Source organism: Rhinopithecus roxellana, chromosome 7 (assembly GCF_007565055.1).
Source record: "Rhinopithecus roxellana isolate Shanxi Qingling chromosome 7, ASM756505v1, whole genome shotgun sequence".
Taxonomy (NCBI): domain Eukaryota; kingdom Metazoa; phylum Chordata; class Mammalia; order Primates; family Cercopithecidae; genus Rhinopithecus; species Rhinopithecus roxellana.
In genome coordinates, this window is record NC_044555.1 from 7,439,308 (window position 1) to 7,460,292 (window position 20,985).

General features: G+C 38.8%; 1 protein-coding gene across 2 annotated transcripts in view; it reads left to right on the top strand.

The window, feature by feature from the left end:
- The first annotated feature begins 12,950 nt into the window (after positions 1 to 12,950).
- EDA2R (ectodysplasin A2 receptor) overlaps positions 12,951 to 20,985 on the top strand; it is a 63,479-nt gene continuing 55,444 nt past the window's right edge. For both annotated transcript variants that reach the window (XM_030934810.1, XM_030934811.1), the window contains exon 1: positions 12,951 to 13,054. The gene's annotated coding sequence lies outside the window, so the exon portion shown is untranslated. The remainder of the gene's footprint in view (positions 13,055 to 20,985) is intronic.

The following is a 20,985-nucleotide window of genomic DNA, read 5'->3' on the forward strand; positions in this document are numbered from 1 at the left end:
CCATTTGTATGTCTTTTTTGAGTAATGTCTATTCAGATCTTTTGCCCATTTTAAAATAATATTATTAGACTTTTTTCTTATACAGCTGTTTGAGCTCCTTATATATTCTGGTTGTTGATCCCTTGTTAAATGAGTAGTTTGCAAATATTTTTCTCTCATTCTGTGGGTTGTCTCTTCACTTTGTTGATTGTTTCTTTTGCTGTGCAGAAGCTTCTTAAGTTGATATGATCTCATTTGTCTATTTTTTCTTTTGTTGCCTGTGCCTCTGGGATATTGCTCAAGAGGTCTCTGTCCACTCCAATATCCTGAAGAGTTTACCAAAATTTTTTTAATAGGTTCATAGTTTGGGGTCTTAGCTTTAAGTCTTTCATTCATTTTGATTTGGATATGGCTAGAGATGGGGGTCTAGTTTCCTTCTTCTGCATATGGATATCCAGTTTTCCCAGGACCATTTGTTGAAGAGATTGTCTTTATTCTAATGTACGCTCTTAAAGGTGTATAGATTTATTTCTGAGATTTTCTATTCTGTTTCATTGATTTATGTGTCAATTTTTATTCCAGTACCATGCTTTTTTGGTTACTATTGCTCTGTAGTATAACTTGGTCAGGTAATTTGATTTCTCCAGTTTTGTTCTTTATGCTTGTGATATATTTGGATATAGTGCATCCTTTATGGTTCCACATAAATTTTAGGGTTGTTTTTCTATTTCTGTGAAGAATGTTCTTGATATTTTGATAGGGGTTGGGTTAAATCTGTAGATTGCCTTGGGTAGTATGGACATTTTAACAATATTGATTATTCTAATTTATGAACATGGATATCTTTCCATTTGTAGGTCCTCTTCAATTTCCTTTATCAGTGTTTTATAATTTTCATTGCTAATATATTTTACTACATTGGTTAAGTTGTTTTCTAGGTAATTTTTATTCATAACTATTGGAAATGAGATGACTTTTTAATTGCTTTTCTACATTGTTCACTGTTGGCATATAAACATGCTCTTGATTTCTGTATGTTGATTTTGTATCATGTAACTTTGCTGAATTTGTTTATCACTTCTAAGAGTTTTCTTTTGGCATCTGTATGTTTTTCCAAATATAATATCACATCATCTCCAAAAAAGGATAATTTGACTTATTACTTTTCAATTTGGATGCCATTCATATCTTACTCTTGTTTGATTGCTCTAGCTTGGACTTCCAGTACTATGTTAAATAGCAGTGGTTACAGTGGACATCCATTTTGTGTTCTAGGTCTTAGAGAAAAGGCTTTCATTATTTTCCCATTCAGTATGATACTAGCTGTTGGTCTTTCCCATTTGTGTTTTATTATGTATAGGTGTATTACTTTTATCTCCAGGTTTTTTTTTTTTTTTTGAGGATTTTTATCAGGAAGTTATGTTGAATTTTATCAAATGTTTTTCACCATCAATTGGAATGATACTGTTTTTTGCCTTTCATTCTGTTGATAAATATATTACATTGATTTGCATATGTTGAGCTATTATTGCATTCCAGGGATAAATCCCATTTGGTCGTGATGAATGAACTTTGTAATGTGCTACTGAATTTAGTTTGTAAATATTTTGTTGAGGGTTTTTGTATTAATATGCATCAGTGATAGTGGCCTGTGGTTTTCTTTTTTTGATATGTCTTTGTCTGTTTTTGGTATCAGGCTAATACTGGCCTCATAGAATAAGTGTGGAAGCATTCTTACCTCTTCTAGTTTTCAGAATAAATTCACTAGGTTTGGTATTATTTCCTTGAGAGAAGACTTTTTATTACAGCTTCAATCTTGTTACTTATTATTCATCTGTCCAGATTTTGGATTTCTTCATGGTTCAATCTTGATAGGTGGCATGTGTCTAACAATTTGTCCAGATTTTCTAATTTATTGGCATATAGTTGCTCAGAAAACCACTAGAAATCCTTTGAATTTCTGTGGTGTCAGTTGTGATGTCTCCTTTTTCATCTCTAATTTTATTTACCTGGAACTGCTCTCTCTCTTTCTTTTTATTTAGTCTAGCTAAAGTTTGTCAATTTTGTTTATTTATTTTTTTTTAAAAAAAAAACAACTTCTTATTTCATTGATTTTTTTAAAAATTGTCTTCTTCAGTCCAATTTCATTTGTTTATTCTCTGATTTTTAGTACTTATTTTCTTCTACTAATTTTTGGCTTGATGTGCTTTTGCTATTTTTTTTTTTTAAGATGCATCTTTAAGTTTATTTATTTGAAGTTTTCCTTTCTTTTTTAGTGTAGGCATTTATAGTCATAAACTTCCATCTTATTACTGAATTTGTTGTATTCCACAGGTATGCCATGTTTCCATTGGGTATATACCCAAAGGATTATAAATCATTCTGCTATAAAGACACATGCACACGTATGTATATTGCGGCACTATTCACAATAGCAAAGACTTGGAATCAACCCAAGTGTCCATCTGTGACAGACTGGATTAAGAAAATGTGGCACATATACACCATAGAATATTATGCAGCCATAAAAAAGGATGAGTTTGTGTCCTTTGTAGGGACATGGATACAGCTGGAAACCATCATTCTCAGCAAACTATCGCAAGAACAGAAAACCAAACACCACATGTTCTCACTCATAGGTGGGAACTGAACAATGAGATCACTTGGACTCGGGAAGGGGAACATCACACACCGGGGCCTATCATGGGGAGGGGGAGGGGGGAGGGATTGCATTGGGAGTTATACCTGATATAAATGACGAGTTGATGGGTGCTGACGAGTTGATGGATGCAGCACACCAACATGGCACAAGTATACATATGTAACAAACCTGCACGTTATGTACATGTACCCTAGAACTTAAAGTATAATAATAATAATAATAATAATAATAATAATAATAATAATAATAAAGAAATTACTCAATTTTCTTCTTAATTTCTTCATTGACACATTGGTCATTCAGGAACTTAATTCTCACTTATTCATATCATTTCCAAAATCTATCTTGTTACAAATTCTATTTTTTTTTCTATTGTGTTCAGAGAAGATGTTTAATATTTTTTCAATGATTTTGTATATTTTAAGACTTGTTTTGTGACGTAACAGATGGTCTATATTTGAGAATGATACATGTGCTAAGGGGAAAAAAGGATGTTCTGCAGGTGTTTGATGAAATGATCTGTAAATATCTCTTAGGTACATTTGGTCGATAGTTAAGATTAAGTACCATGTTTGTTTTTTGATATTCTGTCTGGAAGAACTGTCCAGTGCTGAAAGTGGAGTGCTGCAGTCTTAGTTTTTATTGCATTATGGTTATCTCTCTCTTTAGCTATAATAATATTTGGTTTATATATATGAGTGTTTGTTTGGCTTTGGAATGAGGTTGATGCCAACTTTGTAAAATGAGTTTGCTTGTCTCCTCTCCTATTTTATTTTTTGGAAGAATTTGTAAAGGATTGACCTTAATTCTTTAAATGTTTGATGGAGTTAAGCAGTGAAGCTATCAAGTTCTGAGCTTTTCATTCTTGGGAGGTTTTGGATTACCAATTCAATATTTTTATCCATTTTGATTTGTTCAGATTTTGTATTTCTCAATGGTTTAGTCTTGATAGACTGTATGTTTGTAGGAATTTAACCATTTTTTCAAGTTTATCCAGTTTGTTGGCATATAGTTGTTCATGGTAATCTTTTATGGTCATTTTTATTTCCATGGTGTTAGTTTTAATGTTGTGTCTTTAATTTATAATTTTACTTGTTTGTTCTCTCTTATCTCAATCTAGTTAAAGGTTTGTCAATTTAGTTTATCTTTTCCAAAAAAACAACTGTTAGTTACATTAATATTTTCTATTGCTTTTCCTTGTATCTATTTTATTTGTTTCTGCTGTGTTCTGTGTTATTTTATTTTTTTCTGCTGAAGTTAAGCTTCATTTTTTCTTCTTTCTCTAGTTCCTTGAAATCTCAGGTTAGGTTGATTATTTGAGATCTTTCTTATTTGCTATTGTTGGCTTACATTGCTATACATGCCCCTCTTAAAATTACTTGTCTGCTGCATAAATGTTTTGCTATATTCTGTTTCCATTTTCATTTTTCTTAAGACTTTTCTTTAATTTTCCTTTTTTGGACCTACTGCTTGTTCAGAAGTCAGTTGTTTAATTTTGACTTATTAGTGAATTTTCTCATTTTCCTCTTGTTGATGTTTAGTCTTCTTCCATTGTGATCAGAAAAAAATACTTGATGTGATTTCATCTTCTTAAATGTTCCATTAAGAATTGTTTGTGGCCAGACATACGGTCTATTCTGGAGAGTGTTCTATGTGTGCTGAATAGAATGTGTATTCTGCTGCTGTTGGATGAAATATTCTGTACATGTGTATTGAGCCAGTTGTTCAAATCCACTGTTTTTTTTATTGATTTTCTGTCCACATGATCTATCCATTGTTGAACATATGGTTTTGAAGTTCCCTACTATTTTTGCATTTCTGTCTGTATCTTCCTTCAGCTCTGTTAATATTTGCTTTATATATTTAGTTGCTGTCATGCTGGTTGCATATATATTTACAATTGCTATGCCTTCTTGATGAATTGACCCCTTTGTCATTATATAATGCTTTTTTTGTCTTTTGTCACAGTTTTGACTTAAAAATCTATATTTTGTTTGATATTAGTAGACATATCCCTGCCCTTTTTTTGATTACCCATTGTTTGAGGTATCTTCTTCCATATCTTTCAGCCTATCTGCATCCTTCAAGCTAAAGTGAGACTCTTATAGAAAACATAAGTTGGATCTTGTTTTTCTATTTAGTCACTTTATTCCTTTTTATTAGAAAATTGGATCTATTTTCATTTTACATAATTTTTTGATACTAAGAACTTACTGCTGCCATTGTGTTTTCTGTCTCTTTTGTAGTTCCTTTTTTCATCTCTTCTTCTCTTGCTGTCTTTCTTTGTGATTTGATGACTGTTACCAGCATGTTTTGATTCTTTTCTCTTTATCATCTGTGTATCTAATATTGTTTTTTTATGTAGTTACCATGAGACTTAGAATGTACATCTTATATAAAATGGTGTACTATTTGCATATAACCTTCACATATCTATTCATGTACTTTAAATCATCTCTAGATGTAAGCATAATATATAATGTAAATTCTATGTAAATAGTTGTTATACTGTATTTTAAAATTTGTATTGTTTTATTGTTATTCGGTTTTTAAAATATTTTTGATCTGTGGTTAGTTGATTATCTGGATGCTGAACTTACACATATGGAGGGCTAACTGTATACTGGTTTCCTTGATGGTATCCCATAAGTCCCACATGCTTTCATCACCTTTCTCTTTTCTTTTTCTTACTGTTGTTTTGAGTGGGCAGTTTCAAATAATCTGTCTTGTGGTCACTGCTTTATTTTTCTGTGTTATTGAGCCTGTTATTTCCAGCTTTCTCTAGAAATTTTTAGTTCAGTCATTGTGCTCCAGAATTTCTATTTGGTTCCTTTTTATGCTTTCTATCTCTTTGTCAAATGTCTCATTTTGTTCAAGTATTGCTTTCCTGATATCATTCATCCACCGCAAAGGGCCTGGATCCTGGGTTCATTGTAGCAGGCCTGGATCCTGGGTCTGCAGGTGGCATACTAGATTCTAAGTCTGCAGGTGGTGGCCTGGAGGTTAGGTCTATAGGGGCTGACCTGGATGCTGGATCTGTGGGAGCAGGCCTAGTATGGGTCTGGGTCTGAAGGATGAGTCTGTGGGCTAAGCCTGTATCCTGGAGCTGTGGGGGGTAGTTATTCAGCCTAAGGCCATAGGCTGACCTGGTACTGGGGCCTACTGAAGCATGTCTGGTCTCGGAGTCCACTGGAGTGTGGGGCCATGAGGACTAGCATAGCACCTTGGTGTGTGCATGCTGGCTTCATTCCTGGTGCCATGTAAGCCAAACTGGAGCTGGGGTCTGTGAGTTCTGTTCTGACACTCCAGGAGGCCTGGAGGCTGGGTCTGTGGATGCCAGCATGGAGTCTAATGCTGTGGGGATTAGCTTAGTGCTGGGGCTTCTCCAGAGTCTGGGATGGGCCTGGAATCTGAATATATAGGGACTGGCCTATAGCTGTGATGGGCCTGGTAACTAGGCCAGATATATTATCAAAGATAAGTTACCTATCATTTATGTTCCTCAATTTTCTCATCTATAAAATAGCAGTGATGTCATGGTTTTTGCCGAGACTTGGGGGAGGAGTAATATGAATAACGTAGAACTTTCTTACCTTCCCTCTTTGATGTGTCTTTTCTTATTTCTGTGCTATGTCCAGGTGCTATAATCGCTCACCTGGATTCCGTCACTCTTGTGAACATATTTTTGATTATGGATAGTTTTATTTTTTGTTACTGTCATTGTTGTTTTTGCTTGTTTGTTTTGGTTTTTAAGACAGAGTCTTGCTCTGATCACCCAGGTTGGAATGCAGTGGAATCATCTATAGCTCACTGCAGTTTCAAACTTCTGGGCTCAAGCAATCCTCCTACCTCAGCCTTTCAAGTAGCTGAGACTACAGGCTTGTATCACCACAACAGGCTAATTACTTTTTTTTTTTTTTTTTTGGTAGAGATTTGGGTCTTGCTTTGTTGTCCAGGCTATGGATTGTTTTTCAAATTGATGTTTCTGCAAGAGGATGAGTGCTGAAAAGTTCTATCCAACTATGCTGCTGCTGTCATTCCCAATTAATGTTTTATATGTTTACTTGTTTCACATTTAAAAATGGAGCTAATTGTGGAACTGCTCTAGAAGGGCGTTAGTTATTAGTGAAATAACTTACATAAATTACCCAATATCGTGCCTGCATACAGTGCACATCCAACAGATAGCAATTCTGCCCTTTCCAATTAGTAAATTGCTGTAATCATAGTAATTCCACTTTCCTGTGATTATGAAGATTGAATGAGGTATGTGTGTACAGGACTTTGAAGAGTTTTGCCCCACATTACTTTAAAGTAATATTATTAATAAATACATGTGTAGAATAGTCAGTATTGCAGAGCCTTCTGGTCAGTGTGTGCTGAGCTTTTGAGCATAGGCCTGCTAAGGTATAGAGTAAGCACAGAGGTCTGGCTACTTGTCTGAGTCAGAATTACATTTGAAGTGGTTTGAGTAAGGTGAGAACAGACAATAACAAGAAGTAATGATAAGGAAATTACTCATGTAACCAAATATCACCTGTACCCCATTAACTTATGGAAAATATTAATTTAAAAAATATAAATAAAAAAGAAAAAGAAAACAGAAGGAAACCAGGAGGCAGGGTTTTTTTTTTTTTTTTTTTTTTTTTTTTTTTTTTTTTTTTTTTTTTTTTTCAACATTAGAAGCAGTGTTTTCCAAAGAAAAGAGTGACTAATACTGGAAAAAGCTGTAGATAAATCAAGTAAGAAGATAAGCGAAAATGTTTCCTAAAATTTGGCAATAAAGTGGTCCCCTGTAGCTTCAGGGAGAACAAATGGAGCTAGAAGCCAGATTATAGTAGGTTGGGGAGCTAATGGAAAGTGAAGACATGGAAGCAGTTATCAGAGACAACTCTAGCCAGAAATTTAGCTAAGAAAGAGAATGAGATGAGGCTGTTATTTGAGTAAGAGGAAATGTGGTAGAAGGGTTGATTTTATTTTGTAGTAGGAGGAATTCAAATATGTTTATAGGTAAAAGGGGTGGGCACAAGAAGGCAGGTAAATAATGATGCCATAGAGAGTAGGGGTAATTGATGGAGAAAGATTCATAGAGATCAAGGGAGGTATTCTCTCTTCTTCTTTAAGAGGAAAGGCCAAGATGAGTGAAGACAGAGAGAACCTTATATAAATTAGGGAAGAAGTTATAGGCACTAAATGCTTAATGGAATCTGTTATATTGATGAAGAAGAAAAGAGTCAATATTTCTGGGCTAAGAATTCAGTGCTAGAGTAGGAATTTAACCTTTACCTCTAAAGGTAGAGGTTTAGAATAGCTCTCCAGAGAGGATGGGAGGAGCCTCTTATTGGAAGGGGAAAAAAAGGGTTGTACATTTGAGTGTGTCAGTGAATAATTTAGGCATCACCAATACTTGAGAATCCTGGGTCAGTTGCCATATCGGTTGTGGCACTTATAGATGGCATAGATAAGTTACCCATCATTTCTGTGCCTCAATTTTGTCATATATAAAATAAGAGTGATGTCATGGGTTTTGCCTCATAGGATTATTGTGATGATTAAATGAGCTATTGCATATGGAACATTTGGCATAGGGCCTGACATACAGAGTTCATCAAGCAATGATGAAGTGTTGGCTATTATTATTATTCTGGGTGTGGGATTCAATTCTTTTTTAGCCATCTTATTTTTATTGTGGCACACCTGAGGCCTGGGAGCTCATTATAGAAGGATACATTCAATTGTGAACATTTCCCTCCTTGGGCCCACCCATTTATTTATTCAACAGATGTATTCATATATAAAATATGTAAAAATATATTGAGCACTTAAAATACTTTAGGTACTGTTTTGCATGTGGAAATTTGTGAAATGGTATATAAGGTCCCTGACACATAGGTTCACACTCCAGCGAGAGAATTCGAATCAGTCCAGAGGGCCAATGGAGGATGAGAGGAACTCTGTAAAATCCTGACACTTGAGGGGCAAGTAGAGAATGGGAATCCAGAAAATGCTGTAGAGAAATAAGTGAAACTAGAAAACATTAGTTCCATGAAAGTCAAGGGAAGAGAGTCAGAAAGCAAACAATCCAGACAATGTTGGATGTTTTAGATAATTCAAATAAGAAAACAGAAGAATCCTTGGGTTTGATAGCATGGAATTCACGGGTGACCTTGAGAAGAGCAAAATGCAGTGAGTTTGGAAATGAAGAGGTGGATGTGAGGATATAAAAGGAATAAATCTTAGTTCAGAATGCAAAGACAATTTAGGAAAAAGAGCCAGAGGAAGAAAGACGATTAAGATACAAATAAAGCAAAATGGAATAGACAGGAGTAAACACAGATGGAGACAGGAGGGACAGGAGGAAACTCTGAGGTAAGAAACAGGATGAACTTGAATGTGGAGAGGTCAGAAGTTGTTTAGACTTCAAGTTTGGTGCCCTTTTACATTCTCAGTGAAACTGGAGCTGAAGTCATCTGCTAAGAGTTTGGGAGCTGTGTTGAGCACTTGACTTAAGAAGAGTGAGTTTTAAAAGCCATATTGAGCAAGTGGAATAGAAGATTATTTAAAATGAGAGATAACACTATTGGACTGTGGTAGAATCTAACTGAAGTTTGGAAATTCCCATGGCTAGAAGTAACTCTTGTACCCCAGCTTTCTAATTCAGAAGACCTAAGCCTGTATACACCACTGCATCAGACATTTATGGCCAAGTTTATCTACACACATCTCACAGGCTGACTAAAGAGAACAAGAAGCTGATATTGTGTTCAGGGACATCCTTAGCAATGTTTGAGTTTATAGGGGTTGCCCCACAGGCCTCAGCATCCCCTTAGTCTTTCAGCCTCTTTTTATGTCCCCTGGTCCCAGTCTTGAGAGGAGCTATAAGGGCCCCACTCTGCCTGGATAAACATGAAGCTCCTTCATGAAAGGTTGGCCTGCCTTTCTTGGACACTAGAATTAGAGGCTACTCAGGATTCTCTGAGACACAGCCAAGGCCAGTATTCCCCTGAGTGATCCTAAATAACCTCTGAGAGAGAGTTGAGGGGTGGCATCAGAGAATCCTGAATCTCACTGAGCCCTGGAATCTGTCTGGCCCCAGAGATAAGCAGAGTGGAGGCTGGTCCTGCTTATCCTGCTATCTGGTTAGGCTGGTTCTAGCAGTGGAGTGTAGGCAGAGAAACTCAGTACTGATAGTACTCAGTTTGGGTTCATGAAGTGACTCCTGTTTATCATAAAAAGAGGGGCTGTGGAAAGTCCCCATAAAATGAGCTGATCCAAGTTTAGTTCTGCTGCACAAGCACATGGAGCTAGAGTGACTCCCCCATAGAGAGCAGAGTTGAGAGCCTTAACCCTACTCACCACCACACTGCATCTCAGGTCCTGGGGCTATGCTGAGAAAAAGCTCACCTACGCAGTGGATTTCAAAAGGCCTAGGCAGTTCCATTGGCTTGTATTAGATAGGGTATTTAAGAAAGTCCTCTGATAAGGTGACATTTAAGCAGGGATATGGAGGAATTGAGAAAAGGAGCCATGCTGATAACTGGGGGAAGAACTGGCTAGGCTGAAGGAGCAGCAAGTGCAAAGACCAGAGTCTTGAGCATGCTTTGAGTGTTGGAAGAAATATCAAGGTGGCCAGTTTGGCTTGGGTATGGTGGTCAAGAGGAATGGTAAGAGATGAGATCAGAGACAGAGGGGCAGGTTAGTGAGGGTGGGATGGCATGGGATAGGTTGTAGACTATTATAGACCATAGTTAAGAATTTTGGATTTTCCTCTGAATAAGAAGTCAACCAGTAGAATTGCATGGACAGACTTTGACTGATGTACTTTTAAAAGGATCACTCTGACTGCTCTGCTGAGAATTGACTGGAGTGGGGTAAGGACAAGAGCAAGGAGAGCTATTGGAGGATATGGCAATAATTCAGGTGAAAAGCAATCGTGGCTTGCACCAGAGTGGTTGCAGTGAAAGTGCTAAGAAGTTGGTGAAATTCAGAGTTTATCTCTGAGGCAGGATGCAGAGCTGATAGGATGTGCTGATGGGTTGAATGTGAGGTGTGAGCAAAAGGAGAGGGGAGGATGATTCTAATGATTGTGGCTTCATAGATTGTGAAGATAAAATGAATTAATTCATGAAAAAAATTTGAACAGTCCCTGGAAGTGCTTAGTGAGGGCCAGCTAACTGTTATAGTATTATTGGATAAGTTATGGTGGAGGACAGTAGTTTCATATTTGCTGCTTACAATCACTTTCCACAATAGCTTGTGAACTCTGACATATCCCTGGTACCTCTATCTCAAGTTTCCTCCTGTATTTCCAGGCAGAATCACAGAGTACAAGGAACCTCTTCATCTACAAAATGAGGATAGTAACCTCAACCTCATAGGATGGTTGTAAGGTATAAAGGGACACACATGGATGATTTATAGATGCTCAGTAAATGTTATTCTTGTCCACCATCTAGACCTTTGCTACTGAAACTATGGTCTGTGGTCCAGCACCATCAATATCACCTGGAAGCAGTTAGAAAATCAGTCTTAGCTCCACACCAGAGCTGCTAACTCAGAATCTGTGTTTTAACAAGATCCTTAGGTGGTTTGTGTGCACATTAATGTGAGAGAAGCACTGCTCTAGAGTTTCAAGGTCATCCAGTCCAACAGTCTCTTCAAGGTACAGATGCAGAAAGGAAGACAAAGAGAGAGGAAGAGATTTACATGATGTTACACTTAGTTTTGTCAAGACATCTACATTCCAAGCTAGGGTTCTTTACACTAAAGTTTCAGAACTATCTATAACTCAGCCTCTCTGGGTAGGAAAGGATGGAGAAAAAAAAGAGGTCCTATTTTCTAGGAAAGGACAGAACAGAATTAGGAGGTACCCAGGGTATCTATTTTCATTTTAATCTCACAGATGATTTCAGAGGGCATTAAAGTACATTCATGTATTTATTTATTTATTTATATTTAATAAACACTTCTATACCACTATGTCCGAGAAATCGTTCTAAGCTCCTTACGCATATGAGCACTATTTTGTATATTAACTCATATAATTCCTAAAACAATTCTATGAGTTAGGGACTGTTACTTTCCCTATTTTACAGAAGAGAATCCTGAGCCACAGAGTGTTTAAGTAACTTGCCTTAGGTCACAAAGCCAGTAAGAGGCAGACCTAAGATTCCAATTCTGGCAGTTTTCCCTCCTACTAGGCCTGAGCCCACAGTAGCCTATTCTGGTCTCAATTCTAGTGAGGGGACAGATATGAAGTTCATTTAGGACTTTTTCTACTTCAGCTTAGGGCCTATTCAGCCCTTTCCCACCAAAGACTTTTCAGCTGCTTTACTGAGACCCCACACTGAGCTGGCATATAGCCTCTGCCCAGTACAGGAGGGGGCCCTCAGAGACTGATAATGGCACATTTCTTGGTCCTCTCCCCCATACCTTGGCTCAAGCTTTCCTTTTCCTCTACCCATTATGCTATTTCCTCTTTGACCTATTTTAAAACCTCCTAATCTATTGAAAAGCATTTGCTTTCCCTGTCAAACTCTTTTTTTACTCTCTCTTCCTACCCGCCCCGAAACTCTTCCAGTCTGCACCTCATAGTTTGGCCCTCAATTCTATACTGTGTGCTATTCTCTGTCTCTGTCCAGTCTATTTTATCTTCCCAACTCTGCAAGCTCTTCAAGGTCAGAGACTAGTAACGTTTCAGGATTTATCCACTGCTGGCTCTGAGATCATAGATTAATATACTCCCAAACTGTTATTGTTTGAAGTGCCCTCAGAGACTATGTAGCTCAACCCCCTCCCTGTACAGACACTCAGGGGCCCAGAGAAGGTGGATGATCAAAGCTGAGTGCCGAATCCAGTTTTCCTTTATTTGTAGTGGTCTTTTCTCTGCTTTATGTCTGCTCTCTTCCTCCGGTCACAATCCTACCTACCCTTCTGAATGGAGGAGTATTTTTTTGAGGCAGACCCAGACCTGGAAAGTGGCTTCTCCATGTGTCTGAAAATCTTGGCTTTTCCAACAATAATTTTCTCTGTCAAACTCCAAGCCTGCTAAGTCACGAACAAACTTTGATGAGCTGAGCTGCATTCAGCTGTGAAAGAGACAACTTGATGCTTTCTCTGGACCCAACTCCCTGGCCCTCTACTCTTTGGCCCCCGTTTCAGTCCCGGGAGCTTTGCAGCTCCTGCCATACCAGTGACTCAGTCACTGTTCTTCAGCCTCACATATGCTTCTCAAAGGCAGTTTCTTTTTCGTAGCCACGCCTAGGCACTCAAACAGTCCAATAGCTGCTCTAGGAACTTCACGGGGGGCGGAAGAGGTAAGCTTACCATGAAAGGAGGGTTTGGGATGTTGTTGCTACACATGGATGTGAAATGAGTCAAGCGGAACTTTGATTACAAGGAATTTCATATACTGTGAGTGTGTATGCCGGCTGGGGGCTGAGGGGCGGAGACTGAGGGGCGGGGCCGAGGGACGGGGGCTGCGGGCGGTGGGTGACGGGCGGGGGCTGGATGAGATGTTTGCTCTGCGCTGAGGTGGGGTTTGCACGGGAATTCTATTTGGGAGCAAGAGCTATCTACTCCTCCGTTACCGGGTGAGTGTGGGAACACCCCCTGGTGTGGCAAGGCGGCTGGGACCTGCGGCATCTAGGTGCAGAAGTACAGAATCAGGTCAGGATGATTCTGCTAGGGTACCGCAAAATCAGAACAATTGGGAAGGCGCCCCGTGGCTGGCTGTAAGTCCATCCATTTGTGTCCGGAGAGCGCTTTCTGAGGTGCCAGGGATCTGGGCTGACATCTTTAGGATCTTGGCGAGCCAGTTCCTGCAGGCTGTTACTGGACCTGCATTGCCACTGGGAACATGCCTGGACGTGTCCAGCAACCTTGAGCATCTAGGGTTGGGAGATAAAGAAGAGAAGGAGGCTGGGTGTTAGTGAAGGCGGGGACAGTGAATCAGACTTGTGGAGCATCCTGAGGAAAGCAGAACTGCTAGCCCGCGTGGCTTGAGGGCAAGTCAGGGCTTGTGTAAAGAGCATGTTGGCTCTGTTTGGGGGCTTTCAATCCACCCCCTCACCCGCCGAGCTTGGTTTCACTTGATATCTCATTCCTGGAAGCTGAGCCCCAGGCAGTGTTATTTTGATCCTGCCTCACCCCAAACGCTGGCCAAGACCCAGCAAGCTGCAAGAACTCGGGGACAAGAAGGAACCCTGCAGAGACCAGGCTAGGAAAACAGACTTCAGGGTCTGACTTAGACAGGTGTTGGCAGCGTTGGCCAGTATCATGCTGGGTGGCTGGGGCAGGAAAGTTTGGAACATCTTCCCTAGATAACCCCTCTGTTCTTTCCTTCACCCCAATTTAACTTCAACTCAGCAGACTCACTGAGCACCTAGTCTGTGCCACCATGTGTGAGACAGTGAGATGTCTGTCTGAGACCTAGGCTGTGCCCACTGGGGCCTGACAGTCTCATCCTGGATATAAAAACACAGATAAATATTAATATAACACGAGAGATTTTAAAAGTTAAATCAAAATGTTTAGAGGCTGCCAAGTAAGGATCATATCAAGTTGAACCATACGAAATCAGAAAAAGGTTTTTTGTTTGTTTGTTTGTTTTTGTTTTTTTTTTTTTTTTTGAAATTGTAATGCCTTTCAGGGCTCCAGAGCTAGACTATTTGAGTTCAGATCCAATATTCACCATTTATTAATTTGTGTTACGATGGACAAATAAACTTACTTCTCACTTTCTCAGTTTCTGTTAACTTCAGGCTAAAGAGGATAATAATAGCACCCACCTCATTGGGCTGTTGTGAAGATTAGATGAGATAATCCATGTAAAATACTTGCACACACTTAGCACAGTGGCTGGCCCAAAATAAACACTCAATAAATATTAACTATTATTATTTAAGATAGAGTGTGGCACACAGATAAGATTTCAACAGGTGAAGATAGAGAAGACAGTTTAAGCAGAGAAAATAACAGGAACAACTGCTTTAAGGCAGGGAAGCTCAGGGCATATGAAAAGAACACCAGCTGAGCTGGATTTTAGAGTACAATTAGTGGTAAAATGGAAGTTAAACTTGCCAAGGCAGATTGGTGGTAAACTGCAAAAGACAGTGGAGGCTAGAGTTTTGATTTGATTTGGCAGACAATGGGAAGCCATTGAAAGTTTCTGAGCTTAAAAAAAAAAAAGATCCTCTGCTTTAGGAAGAGTAATCTGGTAAAAGGTTAGTCAGCTAGATTGGAACAGGAAAACACAAGAGGTGGATAAACTAGGGGCAGAGAGGGAACAAAGTCCTGGAACTGAGGAGGTGGCTGTGGGAACAGAAAGGAGGTGATGAATTTAACAAGCCATCACAAAAGTTGAATCTACAGAACTTTGTAGTTGATAAATTATATGGGATTGAAAAAGGACAAATGAGAAAATCAGAATCTTTTTGGGTTGGCTTAGACCTTACAATGTTGTGCATTCCCATCTCACTTCTGTGGATAATGCAATAGAAAGGGTATGGACCTTCTGAGCTAGACACATCTATTTTCAAATCCTGGGTCGGCTATTTATCTGTTGTTTGTGATCCTAAGCATATTATGTACCTGACATTCCCAACTAGGAACAGCATTTCCACAAAACATTTAGAAGTATGTGGTGTGTGTGTGCGTGTTGCCAAACAGATGCAACAAATAATTGTTCCTCCCACCCACCATGCCAGTAGTAAGCCCAATGAGAAGTAGTCAAATTCTTTAAGCCTCAGCTTTCTAACCTGAAAAAGAGGGATAATAGTACTCACATCATGGTGTTATTGGGAGGATTAAAAGAGATATTTCCTGTCAAGGATCTAGCACAGTGCCTGACAAGTAGAATTTCATGAATTGTAATTTTCCTTTATCCTAATGGGCTCCACATTAAAATATCCTTGCCAGTCTCTGCTTGAACACTTCTAGAGGGAGGTTCCTTACTGCTTTCTGAGAGCGCCCACTCTCTTCAGGGAAAGCCTTGGACTGTTAAAAGTTCTTCCTTTTGCTAAGCTGAACTTAGTTTTCCTAAAGCTTGTACCTGGATATCCTAGTCATTCTCCCTGAGGCCACCTAGAGCAGTCTGTTCTTTTTCTTCCATGACAGTTTTTCAGAGATCTGAAGACCAGAAATCAGATCCCCCTGCATCTTCTGCTCCCAGATCAAACAGCTCACATTATTGTATCATTTCTTATCTGGCATGGTATCAAGTCAAATATGACTCTGTGGTTTTGAAGTATATAAATTGAGGTATGAGTATGTCTTCATGGTGATGAGAAATACTGCAAAAGGAACAGGATGGGTAAATGTGACAAATTTCTTTGTAATTTATTATTTTGTAAATTATTTTTTCTGGTCAGGCAGGGTGGCTCATTCCTGTAATTCCAGCACTTTAGGAGGCATAAGAGAGAGGAAGGCTTGAGGCCAGGAGTTCAAGACCAGCCTGGGCAACATGCAAGACCTTGTCTATATAAATTTTTTTTAATTAGCTGGGCACTGGACACTGGGCACCTGTAGTCCCAGCTACTTGGGAGGCTGAGGCAGGAGAATCTCCTGAGCCCAGGAGTTTGAGGCTGCAGTGAGCTATGATCATGCCACTACACTCTAGCCTGGGCAACAAAGCGAGACTCTATCTCAAAAAAAAAAATAAAATAAAATAAAAAAAAAATAAAAAAAAAACCTTAAAGAATATAAATCATTTTTTCCACTATGTGCTAAATACTTTCAAATCCATCATCCCACTGCTTCCTTGTCCCCAACTGAGGAAATTGCAGATTTGTTTATATATATATATATATATTATACAGGTGGCCAAACAGGTCTAGAGAAAATGAAACTTGCTAGAGATCATTTAGTTAGTAAGCATCTGTGCCAGAACTGCAAGACACATTTTTCTTACTCCACGTTCAGTAGGGCTTTTCATTTTCCACAGCTGTTAGGGTTTAAGGTGATAGATAGCTGGGCAATTATGCAAACTCTGGCACTAAATAATCAGTCAAAAGAAAGATGGATCCTCCAATTAACTTATACCAGTTATTCCCTTTTTGAGAGAATTCCTTTCTTTAGATGTCTTCTTGACTTGCTCCCCTCAAATGCCTCCTGCAGAGAGTGAGTCATCTTTTGGAGCCATTCCTCAGTGCTGAAGCTTCATACTGAAGCAGAAGCTGCTTTTCACCTCTTTCTTTCTAGAAACTAGCTCCACCCATGTATTATTTTCTTGGGAGCTTAATAGGAAAGATATGGGTCAGTTTCACCATCAGTATGTAAAATACGACTACTATTATTTTGTGCACATAGATAGGAGGATGGCTATACTCTGTCTTGGATTAGAGTTTACTGTCTATATTTTCTGTGTTCCCCACCAGACTGCAATCTCTTAAATTTGGAGAATATAGTTTATTCACCTCTGTTTTTCTCTCTTACCACTAAGTTCTAATAGAATGCCTAGCATAGAAGGTACTCATCAAGTGGTTGCTGAGTGACCATAAATTAATTATCCCTATCTTGGGATGACAACAGTTATTATATCCTCCAAACACCACCAAAAGACATCATGCTATTCTCAAAAATTAAGGAATTTCCATGTAATATATGGTGGAATCAAACAGTGAGATATCTTACTTCCAGGAGATTGCTAGTCACCATTGTGGATAAGCCAAAAAGAGTGGGCAGCACTTCTTCCCTTCTATGATTCACCTCTCCATGACCCAGCCCACCCTGTGGAATTGTTTCTGTTGAGGATAAAATGAGCCATTATTGGGCTATGGGAGTTAGGAAAAAGAAGCTGGAGCCTTGGTAGTGTATAGTCACTGAGTAATTGGTCCTAAAGCTGGGCCAACTCCTTTCTTCATATATGGGAAGTAGAGAAGCCACTGGGCCCTGAATATGTAGACTTGAATTCTACTTTTAGCTCTACCATTGAACACTGTGTGACTTTGGGAAAATTCTATCCCTTTTCTGAGCATTAGTTTCATCATCTTGGATCATCAGGGAATGGGGTTAAGTTGTCCTGAATAATACTTTTAGGATCCCATGACTATATGTTTTCAATTATCTGATAGTTTGAAGTTTTAACTAGTTGCCAAAGAGGAGAAAAAAAAAAAAAAAAAAAAAAAAACGATGGAATGTGCTGTCTTATGAGTACTAAGGTACCTGTTACTAAAGGACTTCAAATAGAGCTGGATGGTATTTCTTTACTGGGCAAAAGACCACTGGGACGAAGATTAATTTTAAACCTTCCTTTGACTCTAAGATTGTCAGAGTCTAAAAATGGTCTCAAAGAATGTGCATTTACATATGAGGTCATAGGCTTCTTGTTATCAGTCTCACCTTCCCTACACAACCTCACAAAGTCCTATAACTTTCTCTTTTTTCTTGGGCATTTAAGAAAAAAGTAAAGAAATATTTTGGCAGCAGCATTTCATTTTGTACAGACAAGCCTCATTCTATAGTTCTCATTCTATTCTTCCAGTCCTTTGGTAAGGATGTGGACCTGGGTTGTGCTTATAAATGCCCACTGGTTTGTATCTCTGCTCTTTTAGGATATTTTATTCCCTGGCCTATGAGGATGGGATGGAGTACTTGATTGCCATGGGAAAAAAAAAAGAAACTCTTCTTATTGACATCTTCAGATACAGCTATTCCAGATTGCTTGGTAATTGGGACAGGGTGGAGGTAGTGTGGGGCAAGACCATCAAACTTAACAGAAATCAGAAATTGGAGTACTTGACTGAGTTTTATCCAGTCCCAGCCCTGCAAATAAATCATACCATGAATTCAATTCCCAACTGGGACAACTCAGCCAAAAGCCTTCTTGGGAAGTCAACTTATCTCCCCTTCCAGTACTGCTGGTTGAGTAACTAATATTTTTATGATACCATAATTTTATAGAATCTTGTGGTGATTGGTACATGACCAGTGACTCACTTTGGCTAGGGTAACAGCAGAGCAAAGCAAGAGGTTTCGGGTGTTAGTTGAGTGCTGCTCTGGCTTGTGGCTTGTCTCCAATACCCTTTGTTCCCCAGCTCTGGGTGGGATAGTAACAACAATCATAGCAACTCCTCACATGCGTAGCACAATCTGGAGTTTTCACAGCACTCTCACATACATTATCTCATTTTTCCCTTCAACATAATCCAGGGTAGTTTCTGTGCTTTTGCTCCCACTTGGAAAGAGTATTTTAGCAGTCAGTAGAAGAACGTTTTCCCTCAAAATCAGTCCAGAGTTTGCTGTTCTTAATTTCATCCTATTTCTTTTATAATGGTATCTTTGTATTCTTGGCTACACAATTTCTTTTCCCCATTCCTTTAACAATTATATTTCAGCAGTTGCCAAACACTAACCAAATATTTGTATTTTTAATTTACAGTCTTCTAAGTTGTATTTGTCTTTTGAGGTTTGTGCTTTGTTTGTCATGTGTGTGCATATACAAACATGTTTTGAAGACAAAATAATTGACTCATATGGTTTGCATTTACTTTTGGCCAAGTAGAAGCAGCCTAGTTCAGTTGGTCATTAATTCTGTCTGTACAGTGACAACAGCTTTTAGTAAGGATTTTGTTTTTTTTTCTTTTTCTTCCCCAGCTGGGGCATTACCTCTTGCTCTGTGTGCTAGAATAAAAGACAAACAATAGATGAGACTTCTTTAATTTTGCAAAGGTTCATTCTCCTCTGTTGATATACCATTATTGACATTGCTGGGCCAGATGTTGCTATCACTAACAGTTAAAATTCTTCAGCCACTTTGGAAATGTTGAAAGTAGCTCATTAAAAACTGTAGTACCCACCTGTGGTATCTAAATTATGTCTATTCCAGGCACAGATTTAGTATACTTAAACATAAAAAGGTAATTTACTTTTATCACATGCCCATGAAATAAAATCAAATGACACATCCTCAGTCCTGGCCTCCTCCACCTCCCAGTATCAATAGCTGACACATTGCTCATCCCTTACTTCTTAAAGCTTTGTCCTATACTACCCTATCAGGGTTCTTTTTTTTTTTTTTTTTTTTTTCTTCTCTGGCTTCCCCTTCTTGGTTGCTCTCATGTATTTCTGCACTTCCAGCTTCAAGTATGAGTGACCTCAATGTTTGGTTCTTGTCCTCCTCCTCCTCCTCCTCCTGCTCCTCCTCCTCCTTCTTCTTCTTCTTTTTTTTTTTTTTTTTTTTTTTTGAGACTGAATCTGGCTCTGTCACCCAGGCTGGAGTACAGTGGCACGATCTTGGCTCACTGCAACCTCTGCGTCCTGGGTTCAAGCGATTCTCCTGCCTCAGCCTCGGAAGTTGCTGGGACTACAGGCGTGCACCACCATGCCTGGCTCATTTTTGTATTTTTAGTAGACCCAGTGTTTCGCGTTGTTGGTCAGACTGGTCTTGAACTCCTTGAACTCAAGTCATCCACCTGCCTCGACCTCCCAAAGTGCTGGGATTGCTGTCAGGAGCCACAGTGCCCAGCCATTCTTCTTTACCCATGATTTAACTTCTGCCATGATTTACTTAGGCCAGTGGTTATCAAACCCCAGAGGTTTTTATTTAATTGATCTGTAGCATAGGATTTTTTTCAGTGCTCCATATGATTCTGATGTGCTGCTATAAGCAAGAACTGTTATTCTGGTGTTTTTATGCATTTGACACGTCTCCAACTTCACCTTATGTTTCACATATTGTTGTATATGCTTGTTGGGCATGACCATTGAAATGTTCCTCTGTCTGCTTCAACTTCTCCATACTGAAAATAATTGAAAAACAGTGCATTGTCTTTTCTTTTACCAAGCAGCTCTCCTTTCACGCTTCTCATGGCACTTGGATTCTTCTGGTTTCCCAGGGAGGAACTCTCAGAATCTTCTCTGACTCTGGTCATTCTGTTTGTCCTCACTTTTGTAAGGTTTGTATCTCCCACCATCATTCCTCTCTGTTCCTATTGTAACCACCTTTGACCTGGCCCTTATCTCCTAAGGCTTGGGCAGTAACACTCTAAAATCATTATTTAAAATGCACTTAGGTTAACATTCACAAAATGCTTTTCTGCCCATCCTAAAATATCACTGAGGAAAAAATTTCAGTGAAGACTGGGGGGACCTCCATTCTCTATTTTAGAGTTCAATACTGCCTTGAAAAGTGTGCCAGACTCATAGGTTCTAAATTACCTTTGAGTTCTGTCTTGCTTCTTACTAGCCAAATAAAGATAGGTGTATACGTTCCCTCTGAGCCTCAGTATTTTTTAACCTATTAATTAAAAAAATTCCATAAGTTATTGGGTTACAGGTGGTATTTAGTTACATGGATACGTTCTTTAGTGGTGATTTGTGAGATTTTGGTGCATCCATCACAGAAG